This window comes from Protopterus annectens, chromosome 5.part0 (assembly GCF_019279795.1).
Source record: "Protopterus annectens isolate FY-2018-M chromosome 5.part0, PAN1.0, whole genome shotgun sequence".
Classification (NCBI taxonomy): Eukaryota; Metazoa; Chordata; order Ceratodontiformes; family Protopteridae; genus Protopterus; species Protopterus annectens.
The window spans coordinates 734,886,525-734,900,739 of record NC_056735.1 but is presented as its reverse complement, the minus strand read 5'-3'; the positions used below and the strand labels follow the sequence as shown (position 1 = coordinate 734,900,739).

Here is a 14,215-nt window from a genome sequence, read left to right as displayed (position 1 = left end):
TTAATCTGCATATGCAACGTTTTAACCTCACATCCCGCTTAACTAAATCATTATTCATTCAAAAATCTGCAGAAATCCTGATACAAGGCTTTCATATTTAATGCTGCATCTTACTAACTGTAAACTCTAGCCAATACATCCACTTCAACCAATTTGATTATGCATCTGTGTTACCCTTTTTATTGTCAGCTGACATTATGTAACTTATGCATGCTACTACACAGGCACAAATGTCTCAGAATGTTGTGAAAAAATGTTAATTATTACTTCTCCCAAATTGTTAGAGCAATTGCCTCTTTCCGTGGCTCAACAAGTAGCACATTTGTCTCTGATGCTGAAAGATCATAAAACTGTGGGCTATTTTCCTATATCATGTACTTGGGTTAACATTCCAATACTGACACTGCAATACTGTGTAAGAAGTGTGAAACACTCCTGGGTGTGCCATGTTTGGGAGAGATGTTACACCAAGGTCCAACCCTGTCAGAGTTGGGTAGCTCAGGTGGATGTAAAAGATCCCAAGGCACTTATGGAAAAGAGTATGGGTACTTTGCTTATAAAAACAAAAAACGTTTACTTATTTTATATACATTCCCCATATGGGAATTTCCTCAGTGTGGTCAGTATGGATGCCTCAAATCTCCATGAAAATAGGCCATAGAGCTAAAGGGATTAATGTAGTCATTAAAACATATACATATATATTAATAAATCAGTTTGTATAATGATCTCTTATCTAGCCCCTCATAATGCAATAAACTGTGTAAACTGTATAAAGAATCAGGGCAACTTCCATCCCCTGTATAAGTCACAGTTCAGTTCAGATGCAAACAAAAGGGTTGCAATGAATGCTGCAGTTGCAACTCACTGTCACAAGCTACAGTTCTAGACAAGTATAATGTGTTGTAATAAACAATGCAAACCATCTCTTCCTCTTCTACTGGAAATTTTAGCTGTTCCTAATTTAGCAAAGGGGAGAATTGTGTTTACACAAAATACTGGCCCAGTGGTGCAAAGGCAGATGTCTGTCTGACTTGTTGTAAAGTGGAGTTCAGAAATTGGGTCTGGGTGCTGCAGGGGGAAAGGATGAAGTGCCTGTTGAACATATTTCCTGGCAAATAAGGGAGGATATGGAATGAAGAATAAGCACCCAGCACAGTAAACAATAAAAGGAAACAACAATCTGACACTGCTGGTAGATGTATACATGATACTGTGATACCAGTTCAAGCATGTATTTGAAGAAAAGGTTATTGGGAATAGCTTGCCATCTTCCAAACTATGATTGGATAGGAAGGGAAGGGAGGCACACGTAACTCTGTGTTCAAGTCACTCTTGATGTTCTTCAGTTGTGTTACCCATCAAAATATCTAATGTCTTTCTAGAGTAATGCTTAGACAAAATACGTCCCCTACCGTCACAGTGAGTGGTGATCTCTATTTGTTCGGCAAAATAGCGAGAAACACATTTTGCAGGGCCATCCAACAGAAGTTTCCTTCTGCATTAGAAAACGTTCAAAAGAAATTTAACATCTCTTTATGTAATTGTCAGGAATTAAATAAAAAAACAGACGTTGCTGAATAACTCTGCAGAAGGCTGACTGAGACTTGGAAGCAATATTTAGACTACACTTCTCTCTGAAGGTACACACTACAGAACAAATAAACATGCTCAGAATGGACACAATTCTATTTTGCATAATGGAGTGCAGCTTCACAAACCCAAGAAGGCATTTGTTGGCCATCGTATAACAGTAACACCTACAGTTTCATGGCCAAATTGATATAATCTACAGGGTGGTCTCCTTGCAATCTCTGCCTTTGCAAATGAGACCAACAACAATTTAAGACATAAAACATGGGTGTCAGAAGAATAGGGCGAGGGGGGCAGGATCCTCTCACTTTCAAAACCTGGCCAATGTGCCCTGAAAGTGCCAATGGAGTAGCAATTACACAGAATCATTTGAACTGGTATTTTCAAGGAGGCCACATGTTCAGGCAGCAGGAAAAAAAGACAATTTAAGTAATTAATTATCTTTTCTGGCTGCCTGAGCTCGCTGTTACCATGGAAATACCTATGCGAGTGTTTCTAAGGCATCCCAAGCAACATCTTTCATCAAGAGTTTTGGATAAAGCCAAAAATAACAGAAGAATGAAAGCTCAAAACTAGGAATGATTTTTAACTATTACTTATTCATTTAAAATTTTAACAGAACAGCTTTTATATCAACATGCATTTTCTGAACAATAGAAGTATGAAACTTTAATGTCTGGTATTTGTGTCTCTGTAATCCTGTGCATACGTCTTAATTTCTGATTAAGAAATGTGGACAAAGCCAAAAATAATGGGGGATGAAGGGCCAAAATCAGCAACAAATTTTTAGTATTGCTTTTATAAACTTAGAAAGCATCTACAATAATGGGTTTTGCATTAGCATGCATTTTCTTAAGGTTATGAAGTCTCAGATTCAAATGTGTTATTATTTAGTGAGTACAATACTCAATAGTTTGCCAGATTTAATGAAGAACAGACCAAAACCATGAGGCTATAATCTGGATATTCTGCAAAAGTTTGGAGAGTCGATAGGTAAGATCCTGAGTGATTTACCTGAAAAATCAAATATTTTACAAGGAATAGTGCAAAACTAGGAGGCAAAAATCACACATGCTTTACAAAATTCTGGAGAGTTTGTTTATTGATTGATTGATTGCTGTTTGTTTACCAGATAAGGGAGCTGTTCTACTGATTCTTTTCAGACACAACCCAGGATCAATAGCAGTAAAGATAACACTTTACAAATTTATAAGGCATTACATTAATGTACATACATCATACAGTTGAGACATATGTTCTACAAATAAAGTTTATTATTCATATGGTGTAGATTTGCATGTTTTTGAATTTCACTCACTGAGTACCAAGATAGGCTTTCACTCTCCTGTTTAACAGCCTATTTTAGGTACACTTTTTCCACAAAGGTACATTTCATTGGAGCTAGACTGACTTATAATGTAGTAAGCATTTTGCTGTATTTAATTATTCTTTTGTTCTCTTACAACCACTTTATGCTGTTCAGGATTATTATGAGTGTAGGCAGAGATGTCCTGACAAGCCATGAGAGTAGGCCATAAAAACGTTTCACAGATTTTTCCAAGGTGAATTAATCTTATGACCATTCTCATGCATTGCCAGTACCCGCCCATAAGCAGTACCTTTCTCCAGGAGGGCCATACCAGTACAACCCAGAGTGTATTTGTGGATATCCATCAAGTCACTAATTTATGCTTAAAGTAAGATACTGAATTGCACTGCCTAACATGTAAGGGACATTTATTCCAAAGGATTAGGAGGTGCTGACGTATAAGCATACCTCTCCAGTGTGCTGTATTTATCTGTTGGTGAAGAGTTAAGTACCTGGTTCAAATACTGGTGATAATACTAGACTTGTGGAGAAACAGGAGGTCCAGGAAAACTAGGTGTCTAATGGTGCAGTTGTTACTGATGATGTTGGGATGTCTAAAATGTTACATTTTAGAAAGGGAAGGGAGGAACGCTTGAATATGTGATAGTAAAGTGGCATATGGAAACTTCTCTACTACAGTAAATCAGTAAGACAGAGAACTGTATCATTATGAAAAACAGATGGGAAGGACATTTATAATTACCTCATGGACCATTAAGGGGGGGTGGTACAATGATGCATAGGTTAGCACTGCTGCCTCACAGTACCTCATATTCCAGTTTTTTTGTTGGTTATGGTGCCTTCTGTACCAATCCACACCCCCCCCCAAACCACGTGGAGTTTTATCCCTACTTCCCAAAGGCGTGCCACAGATTAATTGCTGATCCTCCAAATTACTTGCAGCTGTGTATATATGTGTGTGTGTGTGTGTGTGTGTGTGCGTGGAGTGGGGCTGTGCACGCATGCATGCATATGGCCTATAGCAGATTGGCATCCTATCCAGGATCAGTTTTTCTGCCTTGTGCCCACTGAATGCCAGGATAGGTTTCGGCTTCACAGCAACATTTGCATAAATAAAACAGGTAAATGGAAAATGAATGAATAAACATTAATGTATTAAGAAACCTGATAAAAAAACTAACATGTCCGAATATTTAAAATCTGGCTCGCTCTTTCAGGAGACCCACATTTATGAAACTGAAAGTCAAAAACTAAGTAGACTTGGGTATTGAGTAACCATCTTGTGTTTGCATTCCATGCAGAGACAAAGGAAGTTTATTTGTGATATGTAATTGTTGGGGGGGGGGGGTCTAACAGGTTTGTGGAAATGACATAAGATAGTAATGGAGTGTGAGCAGCACCAACTTTTTATCAAAGACAATTTTACGTTTATAACATGTTACATATATTATAGTTTTATGCTAGTCCACATAAAGCACATTTTCACCATGACTGAAATTCCCTCATGCATACTTACATGTAGCAAGGGATTTCAATACTTTAGTAATGATGAAACAGCTAGTAATTACTTATTTCATAAGCTGCCACCAGTGAAACAGAAGCAGAATTAAATTTGCTAGGATATGGGCACTGCACAGCTGGGCAGTGACTCTGCTACAATTATTATTCAGCCACACAGAGAAAGCAAAGAACTGATTACATTTATCTACCTAGTGAATGCTTTGTAGTTACTCTACCTTAGAAGCTACCACATCCATGAAATCTTTGAATCACTGGCTATAGACAGACAGACATAGCAATATGCAGAGAGAAGAATTAAACAAAAAGAAAGGTGAATCCAGACCAGTTCCATCAAAAGTAGGGACTGAACAGAGGTGGGTTACATAATATGGTCTTTCTTCTTACAAGGATTTGACTGCATAAGCACACAACTGTATCTCTGGTTAATCTCACTGGACAGCCACTCTGATGGGAACCCACTAGGGAAAATAACAGCCCCAGAAGAGGATAAAGAACTGGAAATAATGTTCAGCTTGTAGTATCTTGCACAGACGTTGAGGGAAGCCCATATTGAAGCTGCACAAATGTCATCCAGGCTGGCATTATGAAAAAAGGCAGTAGTAGTATCAACAGCTGTAGCAGAATGGACCACTGGAACTGCTTAACATGGCAGCATTCAAAACAACTGGCTAACCACCTGGAAACAATGAGCATATAGACCTTCTTACCCAATTTTGTTTTGACAAGGAAAATACAGATTATTGTCTTTGCGAAAAGATTTGGTCCTATCTAACACAGAAGCCATGCTGTTTGTGGACCTCCATACAGTACAGAAAGTATTCCACTCTGTTAGCACAGGGGAAGAGAACAGGCAAGCTAACAAACTGGCTTAGACTAGACTCCACCACAATTTCTGCAAAAAAGAAGGATTTGTTTGCCATTCTATCATGTTGAACATGAAGTATGGAGACTTAACAGAGAGAAGCCAGAATTCAAAAATCCTTCTTGCAGAATTAATGGTCACTACAAACAGGGTCTCGCAGGACTTTATCTCCACAACGGCAGCCAGTTCAAAACTAGGAAGGGTGACTTTTTATAGCCTTAAGATAAATATTCCACAGTGAAACAGGATCACAAACAGGAGAATTAATATGAAAGGTGCTTTGCAAAATGTCTTTACAGACCTTGAGGGAAGCAAGAATAGAACAGTAAACAGCTGAAATGTAAATGCGATACAGCAGAGAAACAAACTTTAATGGACAGGAATCTGATCCCAGAATCAACATACTCACACAAGTAAGCAAAATCTAAAGTCATAGTGGTTGAAAAATATCAAAGCCCTGGCCAGAACCCTGGATGAATTAAACAGGTCCACATATCTTGAAAAATTCCACCAAGTGAAAGGCCTCTGAGAACAGAGATGATAGCAACATTCAATCTAAAAAGGCAGGTTTACTGGCTATTCATGAAACAGAAGAAGCCACACTGTCTACTTTAAAGAATGAAGATCTGCATGAAGTTTACTTGATGGGTGAGACAGCAGCATGGAGACTAATAAGCAAAAATGTTTTCCTACTATATACGGACTTAAGGAGGGGAAACCCAAGATTAACTGGGTGAGAAATGGGCTATGAGAATATTATTGGTCTTGAGAATTTTGGCTTTCAGGATGAACCACATCATCAAAGGAAATACAGAACAGCACTATGGAGACAGCAGGCCATCTGGAAAACAGCTTTCTTCACCTGACCCATCTCAAAAAGAGGATCAGTAAGAAATATTTTGGCCGTTTGGTGTTAGACAGAGATAGAAAGAGATTATATACTGATTTTCCACAGTGACAAAAAAAAAACTCTGATTACTAAGAAACTCATACTTTTTGCACGCAAGTCAGGGCCTCACCTTGTGGTATAGAGGAATAAAGCTCTGATTGCACTCCAGGTGACTCAAATTCTGCTAATGGATCAGGCACTGGAAAGGTTAAATGTGGGACAAGACCAATACCAACTTACAAAGATGGGTTTTCATTGCAACATATTAAGGATAATACTGTTAATTTATGTTATGACCCTTTACTAACCCATCCATCAGGCTTTTTCTGCACATCTTTTGTCCAGTTTGATCTCCTCTGTCTTGTCCATCCAGAACATCTCAAATTACTCCAAAAATGATTTCCCTTCTCCAGTAGGGATTTGCCAACCTGGAGTCATCATTTTTTTAAGACAGGTGGGGAGGTGAGAAATGGCAGACAAAGGGCTGTCATCATTGGCTGGCTAAGGATATTTCAATGTGCCTAAGGCATTCTTCCCTTATTGGAAGGTACGTTTGGTGTAATGACCTGCTATGAGTGACTTTAGAGTGAGTGCAGACCTACACACATCAGTCACAATCACCTAAAGTGCAAGTACTCCATGGCTGAGCTCATACTCCCACACCCCTGTGCATCTAGAGTATACTTCCAGACCTTCTGCCCAGTACCATTCTTGTAGGAGGACATAAATCACAACTTAATCCCTCAGTGCCAGAGAGCCAAACACTAAGGATAAAAATAGTGCATAGCATGAAAACAAGTTTGCATTTATTTATTTATCATTTGTTTACCGGGAAATAATTGATTAGACAAAAAGTACCCATTTTCAGAAGAGGTCCTGACAGAAAAGCTCCACGTACAATGAAAAAAGCTTAATTATACGTTATAAACAATAAACACTAGAATGATCAGTTTACAGTAATATTCAGCATGATAGGATTATACACATTAGGTAAGCTAGGAATACTGAGCATAGCATTATACACATTAAGCATGTGTAACTGCTTCAATTTGTGTATTATTCAAGGAGAAAATCTTCAACTTTTTTTTCTTCAGGATGTGTTTTGGGGTAAATAGGAGATTTTTCTTTAATATTAAGTAGGAGCTGGGTATTACTAAGCAAGTTTCAATGGAAGTAAAAGATCCCTCTGTTACAAGTTGAAGGTGAGAAAGATTATCTAAACAGCAGATGATGATGGGATCATCTGTGTATGAAGTAAGCAAGCCTTGACATGAGGAAGTGTGAAAAATGTTTTTTATTGCTTAAACAAGAAACAACTTTACTGAATTATTACTTATGACACAGGGAGTCATACATTCATATAAATGAAAACAAACCATACTGATATTTTCAGTTGCAAACATTATACACAACATATAATATTCTGTGCTGACATTGTCAGTCAAGCATTACATAGTTCATTCAATTCCTGCCTTCCCTTATACAGTACTTCATTCCTCTTCCAAAACATTATTCCTCATGTATTGTTCCCACAATTCCCATTTTTCTGTGTAATTTGCTCCTACCCTTTTCTAAGATCTCACTTCCAGTTATTTTATCTCTGTTACTATATTTAGTACTTCTAGTATGGTTAGTTTAGACTTTGATTTCTAGTAATTGTTTTTTTGGCAGCCGACCTTCTATTATGTCTAGGAAATCCTGTTTCTGTATCACAGCTGAAAAAAATCATCCCTTAAGTTACACCAATTCTGCAAATAATTTTTAAAGTCTGTCAACTCATTACACTCCCAAAAATAAGTCCCCAATTACCTCTTTCTTCCCCATCACACCTCCAACATTTGCAATCTATCTGAGAAAAAGTTCTTTGGAGCCTGCTTAGGGTATAAAAATATCTATGCAAACCACTTCAAGCATAAATCCTAAACCTTCCAGACTATGTTGCATTTGGAGCCATACATATATTTTTCTACTGCGTCCTTGTGAATTTCTTATCCAGTCTCTCTTCCCAATCCTTTTTAACTTCCTCTGACTGATTCCTATAGTTACCATGCAATATTGTGTATGCCCTATTATCTTTTTTAACAGCAGCTACTGTTCTAGATTCTACTAAAAACTATCCGTGCTACTTTTTCACTTAGGATCCCCATATTCTTTTATCTTTACCTATACTTTGATATCAATCCTTGATAGGGAAGGCAAGCACCAACTTGCAGACCAAATGTATTCCTGGCCTCTTCCCATTCTATTACTTTCCCTCTCTAATGATTTGCTCCCAATACCTTGGTTCCTTTGCCATCTTTCTCCAGTAAACTGCAGCCCACTCTTGCCTATTCTCTGCAGTCTTAATTGCAGTCATCCCTACCATCACAATCTCCTTTTTCCATTCCCATGCTGGGTTAGTTCTTAGAATACTTTCTCCTCCTTTACGAATATAATGATCCGTATGGTTATCATTATTCTCTTTACTGATCGGCATCTAAAATCCCAGCTCTCTTGTTTAATCATTAACTCTTTCCACTGTAAATTACAAGCTTTCAGCTTTGTGCTATGTATAGGATCCTTAACCATGTAATTCTGAAATACTCTTTCAAATCAGGTAATCTAAAAACACCCTGTTCTATTAGAAGCATCAACTTCTCCAACTTGACCCTTGCCCTCTTTCCCTATCAGATAAACTCTTTCAACTATTTAATAATTGCTATCAACAACTTCTCCTCCTCCACACCTGGCCTGTGTATAAAAGTAAAGGGACTAAAAAGCAATTTCACTGCTTAAACCTTGCTATCCATAGCCATAAAACAGATCTTCCAGTTTCTCAGTTTTTGTATTATCTTTTTAGTCTTACCTACATATCCGTAGCTGCCATAACAGAAATCTTTTTAACCCATACTCCCAAGTAGTTCATTTTATCATCTTACCATAAATATGGGTATTACTGAACCACTCTTGTGTGTATAAATGTAATTTACAGCTACTGCCTTTGTTTTATTTTCATTACTTTAGTATCCTGAAAAGACTTGAAACCGTCTTAGAATGCTCCACAACACTGAAATGTCCTTTCCTGGTTTTATCAGGTACAAAATAATAGCATCTGCAAATGAAAAAAGAAGTTATGTCTTACCATAATGTTCCATCTATGTTGTCGATCTTCACTAATGCTCGACTGTGGGCTCTGTTCCGAGCCTCGGAACTGACTCAGCCGTTTACTTCAGCTCGCACCTTCCAAACTCTCAAGCTGGGCTTTACGCATAATTGCTCCTCTCTAAATTACCTCAGATAAAGTTTGCCTAAAATAGTGGCAAAAAAATAGTAAGTAACAATAAGAGAACAGATCTGTGTCCCTAATATGAAGCCAATCTTGTGAGTATTCGATTCACTAAGATTCTCAGGCTGGAGTAAGGAGGGGGGAATGCCAAGGATTACTGAAGACCGACAACACAGATGGAACGTTATGGTAAGACATAACTTCTTTATCTGATGTTGTCACTCTTCATGTAATCCTTGACTGTGGGACAGAGTCTCTACATACTTGAATCTTGGGAGGTCTCACGGAAGAATATTCCTGAGCACCATCGAGCCAAGTGATGCACATCCACTAGAGACCTGGTCCAGTTTGTAATGAGAGTTAAAAGTATGCGGAGATGATCATGTGGCTCCTGCACAAATGTCATCTAAAGAAGCTCTGGCATGAAAAATCTCAGAAGCTGCTACAACTCTAGTTGAATGAGCTTTCAAAGGGTGTGGTGGGTGAAGTCCCTTTAAATAAAAGATAAAGGTGATACAATCTCTGAGCCATTTAGCTAAGGTAACCGGGTTACCCAAGGAAAGAAAGGAAAAGGCAACAAACGGTCAGATTTTCTGATATCCTTTGTTCTATGAAGGTAAAAACGTACAATGGATATAAAAAGTGTACACACCCTTGTTAAAATTACAGGTTTTTGTGATATAAAAAAATGAGTCCACAATAAATCATTCCAATACTTTTCCCAGCTTTAATGTGGCCTATAACCTGTACAATTCAATTGAAAAATAAACAAATCTGTTAGGGGAAAAATATAAAAAATAAAAAAACGTACAATAAGCTGGATACATAAGTGTGCACACCCTTAAACTAATACTTTGTTGAAGCACCTTTTGATTTAATTACAGCACACCTACCATCAATTAAAGATACTCTGATTAACCCCAAATAAGGTTCAGCTGTCCTAGTAGGATTTTCCTGACATTTACTCAGTTGCCTGCTACAGCAAAAGCCATGGTTCACAGACAGCTTACAAAGCATCAAAGGGATCTCACTGTTGAAAGGTATCAGTCAGGAGAAGGGTACAAAAAAATTCCACAGCATTGGATATACCATAGAACACAGTGATAACAGTCATTAAAATGTGGAGAAAATATGGGACAACAGTGACGTTGCAAAGAAATGGACGTCCCTCCAAACCTGATGAAAAGACAAGATGAAAACTGGTCAGGGAGGCTGCCAAGAGACCTATAGCAACACTGAAGAAATTTCTGGCAAGTACTGGTTGTGTACTACACGTGACAACAATCTTCCGTATTTTCCATATGTCGGGACTATGGGGTAGGGTTGCAAGATGGAAACCTTTTCTTACACAGAAAGTCATCCAGGCCCGGCTAAAATTTGCAAAGCAATACATCAAGACTCCCAAAATCATGAGGGAAAATGTGTTATGGTCTGATGAGACCAAGGTTGAACTTTCTCGCCACAATTCCAAAAGGTACGTTTGGCGCAAAAATAAAACTTTGCATCACCAAAAGAACACCATCCCCATGGTGAAGCATGGCGGTGGCAGTATCATACTTTTGGGTTGCTCTTCTTCAGCTGGAACTGGGGCTTTAGTCAAGGTGGAGGGAATTATTAACAGTTCCAAACACCAGTCACTTTTGGCCCAAAACCTTCAGGCGTCTGCTAGAAAGCTGAAGATGAAGAGGAATTTCACCTTTCAACATGACAATGATGCCAAGCATACATCCAAAATAACAGAAGAGTGGCTTCACCAGAAGAAAATTAAAGTTTTGGAATGGCTCAGCCAGAGCCCAGACCTAAATCCAATAGAAAATTTGTGGGGTGACCTGAAGAAGGCTGTGCACAAGAGATGCCCTTGCAATATGACAGATTTGGAGAACTTTTGCAAGGAAGAGTGGGCAAATATCGCCAAGTCAAGATGTGTCATGCTGATAAACTCCTACCAAAGAAGACTGAATGCTGTAAATAAATAAAAAGGTGCTTCAGCAAAGTATTAGTTTAAGGCTGTGCACATGTATGCAACCAGCTTACTGTATATCGTTTTTATTTTTTTCCCCTAGCAGATTTATTTGCTTTTCAACTGAATTGTACAGGTTAAAGGTCAAATTAAAGGTGGGAAAAGTTTTGAAATGATTTATTGTGGTCTCATTTTATGTATCACAAAACCTGGCATTTTAAAAGGGGTGTGTACACGTTTTATATTCACTGTAACTGCCTATGAATGTCTAATAAGTGTAAATAATACGCTCCCTTTTTGGATAAATTAGGGAAAAACACTGGTAGGTGCACGGCATGATTGATATTAGATTCTGAAACTACCTTTGGCAAGAAAGAAGGATTAGCCCTGAGAGAAACCCTGTCCTTTTGAAATATTATATAGGGGGCTTGCAGGACAAGGCTTGAATTTCCGATACTCCTCTTGCAGAAGTAATAACTAATAAAAACAAAGCTTTCCATGTCAAAAATTTTAAGTCACAAGTAGCTGAAGGTTCAAAAGGAGATGAAGTAAGAGACTGTAGGACTGAGGATAAAGCCCAAGGAACAGTGGACTCTTTAAACAGAGGCCTTAACATTAAGGTCACCTTCAAAAAGGCTTTACAAAGCTTATGTGATATAAGTGAAGAACTATCAAAACCGATATGGAAATTAGATATCATGGCTAGATGAACCCGAATGGTAGGGACTGAAGAGCCAGATTGATAAAGAACAGCCAGAAAAAACAATACTTCGTCCATGGGAGCTGTTTAAGGGTCAATGTCATTGTTAAGAGCCCATCCAGCAACTGTTTTCCCATTTACTCTGGTACGGTTTCCTAGTACAAGGTTTGTGATGGGCTAAAATGATTTGTCAGACTAGTGAGGTAAGGGAAGAATGCCTGGCAATCATGGGAATTGGAGAGGCCATGCAGTGACCTTGAGATGTCGAGATTCGGATGAACCATACCTTCTGGATGAGATAACAGATTTAGAGTTGGGTCCAGAATCCAAGGTTTCTGAAGCAGATGAGGCCATATGAAGGAAAACCAAACCTGTCAAGGCCAGAACAGAGCAATGAGGATTATTGTGTTATCTGACCTTTTGGCTTTCTTTAGAAACTGAGATATCAGAGGAGTCAGGTAAAGGCATGCAGGAGACTAGGGGGGGGGGGGCAATCGTGGAGAAAAGCATCTCTGGGTGACTCCCCGGAGAGGGTAGGGCAAAGTAACTGCTGCACTTGTTATTCAGAGGGGACACAAACAGATTGCAGCAACATTGGCCCCAGTGGCGGAATATCTTGTCCGTCACCACAGGACTGACGGACCACTCATAAGGCATTAGAAGAGTTCTGCTCAGTTTGTTATCAAGTTGGAGCTCCCTGGGATATGTGCTGCCATGAGAAAGCAGTTGGAAGAAATCGCCCACTGCCAGACTCTGATGGCTTTTCGACAAAGTGGGTAAAATTTGCTTCCCCCTTGTCTGTTGATATGCCAGACCACCAACATGTTGTCCGTCTGAATTGTCACTGTTCCCAAGGGAAGAGCATCTTCAAATGCTTGCAGTGCCAAGAACACCACCCTCATCTCTAGGACATTGATGTGCAAATTGGCCTCCTGTTGGGACCAAGTGCCTTGGACAGTCCTTCCCAGATAATGCCCCCAACCCAGTCTGGGAAGCATCCGAGGTCACTATGGCTTGGGGCTGTGGAAGGATGAAAGGACGACCCAAAAGAATCTTTTTGGAATGGAGCCACCAAGACAGGTCTTGTTTACAGCAATTGGTGATCAAGATGTGGTATGACATCGGCTGATTCATTAACGTCCATTGAGAGGCTAGAAAACATTGTAGAATCTGCATGTGATATCTGGCCAAAGAGGTTGTCATCAAACCCAGCGTCTGTAGGATGAGTCTGGCTGAAACACTTCTGCTCTGAACTATACTGTTTACTTGTTATCTGATCTTTTGCAGCCTGCCTACTGGGAGTGAAGTGATTCCCATAACAGTGTTTATTAGAGCTCCAATAAATTCCAACTGTTGAGTATGTTGCAGATTTGACTTTTCGTAATTTACTGTAATGCCTAATGAAGCACAAAGATACACGGTGTAATCTCCTGCCCAGTTCTAGTTGATGCCTGGTGGTAGCAATAAGAAGCCAGTCACTGAGATAAGGAAAAACTTGAAATCCATGCATTCTGAGATGAGCTGATACCATCGTCATGCATTTGTTAAACACCCTGGTGGCTGTGTTGAGACATGTGAGTGGAAATGACTGGCTCCCATCTGGAAGTGCAGGAATCTTCTGGAGCATTTGTCCATTTTTTTATGGTAATATACATCCTGTAGATCTATAGAGCACATCCAATCATGTTTTTCCAAGAAAATAAGTACTGACTGTACCAAGACCATCTGGAATTTGATTTGCTGAACTGCCTTGATGAACTGGTTGAGATCCAAAATGGGTCTCCAGTCCCCTGTCTTTTTGGGCACTAAAAAAAATATAGAGTAAAACCAGATCCTCTTTGGTCTGGTGGGACTTCTTGGATGACTTATTTTTCGAGCAGTTTTTGAATTTCTATGACTGCTGCTTCCCTGTCACTGGGTGGGACGTCCATGAGTCTTATTTGTGTTGTTGGATTTGATGAAAGGGTAATGATGTAACCTCTGGAGATGATACCCTGCACCTATTTGTCTAATGTCATTTGTAGCCAGGCAGTTTGGTGAAGGGATAATCATCCCCCAACTGCTTCCAGAGGAAGGCAATCAGGCCTCCATTCAC

The 14,215-nt window shown here is 39.1% G+C and overlaps 1 protein-coding gene across 2 annotated transcripts in view; it reads right to left on the bottom strand.

Moving 5' to 3' along the window:
* Positions 1–14,215, bottom strand: part of DYNC2H1 (dynein cytoplasmic 2 heavy chain 1) — a 6,555,988-nt gene that overhangs the window by 3,192,235 nt on the left and 3,349,538 nt on the right. The window lies entirely within an intron of this gene.